This window comes from Camelina sativa, chromosome 12 (assembly GCF_000633955.1).
Source record: "Camelina sativa cultivar DH55 chromosome 12, Cs, whole genome shotgun sequence".
Lineage (NCBI taxonomy): Eukaryota > Viridiplantae > Streptophyta > Magnoliopsida > Brassicales > Brassicaceae > Camelina > Camelina sativa.
Window position 1 is genome coordinate 15,473,933 of NC_025696.1, and position 3,729 is coordinate 15,477,661.

Consider the following 3,729-nt stretch of genomic DNA (forward strand, 5'->3'; position numbering starts at 1 on the left):
ACCGAGCTGGTTGAGACAATAATGTCGACTTGGAAAGAGCAAGCTTGTGGTTCTGCTCTAGTGGAAAAGCTTCTGGTTTGGACCCAAGGAGACCAGCATCAGATACAATTTCTAAGGCATACTTACGTTGACTCAAGTAGAAACCTGTAGAACTTCTAGCAACCTCAATCCCCAAAAAATATTTCACAGGACCAAGATCTTTCATCTTGAAACAAGAAGCAAGATAGTCTTTAAAAATATCCAAAGCACCAACGGAATTGCTGGTCACAATCATATCATCAACATAGATAAGAAGGTTAAGTTGAATAACTCCTTTAGCAAACGTGAACAACGAGTAGTCGGAGAGAGATTGTACAAACCCATAGTCACGGAGAGCAGTTGTCAACTTACCGAACCAGCAGCGAGGAGCTTGCTTGAGACCGTACAGGGATTTGCGCAATCGACATACTTTGTTAGGGTCAGAGACATGAAAACCTGGTGGAGGTTTCATGTATACCTCCTCATCAAGATCACCGTGTAAAAATGCATTTTGAACATCCATTTGATGTACAGGCCAGTTGTTACCCACAGCAGTGGCAAGAAACAAACGAACAGTTTCCATCTTTGCAACAGGAGCAAAGGTGTCTCCATAATCAACGCCTTCTACCTGTTTATTTCCAAGAGCGACAAGTCGCGCTTTGTAACGCTCAACAGTACCATCCGCTTTGTGTTTAACTTTATAAACCCATTTAGAGCCAATTGCGTGTTTTCCAGGAGGCAAATCCTCGATGGTCCATGTCCCGTTTGCCTCTAATGCATCAACTTCAGACCCCATTGCATTTTTCCAAACTTTGATTTCCATTGCTTGCTTAAAAGACTTTGGTTCAACGACAGCTGTAATAGCTGCTAAGTAGGCCCGATGTGTGGCAGAGAAACGAGTACAGCCAATGTAATTTCCAATGGGATACAAAGATCTTGATTTAGATGGATCTAACAAGCGTGTGTGTACTGTATTGGTGACATACCCGTGTAATCGGACCGAGCGTGTGCGTGGTCGTGTACTCTGCCGGACCGGATTGGCTGGTTCAACAGGAGGAACAGACTCAGCTTCAGATAACTCTGCAGTGGCAGAGCGTGGAGAATCAGGCGGAGAGATCGCAGAGGACGATGGCGAGGAGATCGGCTCGGGAGATGAGGATCCCGTAGGAGAGTTAGACTCGGAGGAAGAATCACCCAAAGCGGGTGAAGCATGAGTGTCGGAAGAAGGGGACGGAGCCGGTGGTGGAGATGTCGGAACAACAGGGGATGTCTCTGTTGAAGACGACCCCGACGATTCATTCAAGGAGGAGGTTATTGGGCCAGCAGAAGTTGTTGGGCTTGGAATGTTGCGCTGACCATTTAAATCGCATAAAGGATCAGAAATAAGTGAGGCCCATAAGACAGCTCCTTCTTCTTGTAAATCACTTCCCGAGATTGGAACTACAACTTGTTGAAACGGGAATTCATTTTCACAGAATCTGACATCGCGTGACACGAAGAACTCATGTTGATCAAGATCATATAATCGCCAAGCCTTCTTCCCATAGGGATAACCGACAAAGATGCACCTACGAGTTCGAGCTGCAAATTTATCGCCTTTATGAGCCTGATTGTGGGCATAACATAAACTGCCAAATACCTTCAAATGTGAATAATCCGGTGCAGTCTTATGAAGTCTCTCATACGGAGTCATCACAGAGCCTGGAGTTCTGTTGATCAAATATGCTGCTGTTAATACACATTCGCCCCAAAAATCAATTGGTAGATTAGCTTGAAAACGTAATGCTCTAGCAACATTGAAGATATGGCGATGCTTCCTCTCAACTCTCCCATTCTGTTGAGGAGTGCCGACACATGATGTTTCATGAACAATCCCTTGAGAACGAAAATAGGCTCCCATGGAAGTGAATTCGGTCCCATTATCACTCCGAACACATTTTACTTGTGCTTGAAACTGACGAGCAACTAAGGTGATGAAATTTTTGAGGTTTGTTGCAGTTTCTATTTTATCATTCTGAAGATAAAGCCAAACACTTCGTGAGTAATCATCTACAACTGTGAGAAAATAACGAGCACCAGAAGATGATGGTGTCTTATACGGCCCCCACAGATCAATATGAATTAGCTCAAAAACAGCAGAAGTTTTATTATTGCTTATTGGAAACGAAGATCTGGTTTGCTTAGCGCGGAGACAAATATCACACGCCTTATTGGAAATTTCAGAAACAACAGAAACATCAACTTGTTTAAGTGAACAAACAACTCTAGGAGAAGGATGCCCCATCCTCTTATGCCACAAATCATAGGATTTCTCTTCGCGAACACTTGCAGTAGCAGCCAACACCATCGTGCATAAGTGGAAGGATCCTAACTCTCGCCTACCCGCACCAATCATCATCCTCGAAGCGCGGTCCTGAATAACAAGGAACTTGTCAGCTAACTGTACTATGCAACCAAGCTCATCCATTAGCTGACCAACAGAAATCAAATCTGACTGAAATTCCTCAACATAAAACACAGATTTCAACAACAAATCCGGTCCCAACAGGACTGTCCCCTCCTTAGTAGCTATTCGTTCTCTACCATCTGCCAAAATAACTAATACTGGCTGTACCATGTCTCTCACATCAGTGAGAAGATGATATTTTCCTGTAAGATGGTGAGATGCACCAGTGTCGAGTATCCAAGTAGAGTGAGACTTACCCGATAGTTTTTCGGTGGATAGGTTTGTGCCACTGCTGCTGGCATTCGTGCTACCATTCAGAAGAGTCATGAGGGTGCGCCACTGTGTATCAGTCAAACCACTGACCCCATCACGATCCTTGTCAGTAATCACATAGTTTGCTTGTTCACCGTTTGCTGGAGCTGTTACACGAACGTCGTTGGCAAAGGAAACAGCACCACAACCACGTCCATTGGAAGACGTAAAACCTTGCCCACCACGACCACGACCTGTTGCTGAACGGGACCTCGGTCGGTCTCCCCACCAATCTGGATACCCGATCACGGCATAACAACTCTCTGAAGCATGGCCTGAACGATTGCAGTGTTTACAGAACATCAATTTTTCTTTCTCTTCTCTTCGAAACTGTGGCTTGACTTGAGCAGCAAAGGCACTGATCTCCTGATTCTCCTCAGAAACTTTCGTCACATGTCTTCCCAAATCTTCCTCTTGACGTACAATGTTGTACACTTCTTCCAAGGACGGAAGTGGGACACGAGAGACCAGATTGGACCGAACGGTTCAAAAATTTTCTTCAAGACCAAACAAGAACTCGTGCACTTTATCCTCCTCACGATCATGTTCTTGCAAGGTGCCCAAGTCACAGACGCATTTGCCACACTTACAAACACGTTGGGGCCTGCAACTCGCCATGCTATCCCAGATTCGGTTGAGCTTTCCATAGTAGGCCTCAACCGCAAGAGTTCTCTGCTTACAACAAGCCAATTCTGCCTTGAGTTGTTGAATGCGAGGTCCACTTGTCACCGAGAAACGTTTCTTCAGCTGATCCCACAAATCCTTCGCAACATCACGATGTGAGATGTTGGAACGAATAGAAGAGTCAATCGACATCTTGATCCATGAAACAAGCAAAGCTTGAATCGTCCACCAGTCCTCCAAATCTGGAGATCCTTCAGCTGGGCGTGAAATAGACCCATCGATAAATCCAAATTTTTTTCGTGAGCTAAGCGCCGTTTTCATCCCGCACG

General features: G+C 45.1%; 1 protein-coding gene across 2 annotated transcripts in view; it reads left to right on the forward strand.

Moving 5' to 3' along the window:
* The window catches only part of LOC104731823 (palmitoyl-protein thioesterase 3-like), a 12,965-nt gene that overhangs the window by 3,375 nt on the left and 5,861 nt on the right, over positions 1-3,729 (forward strand). The window lies entirely within an intron of this gene.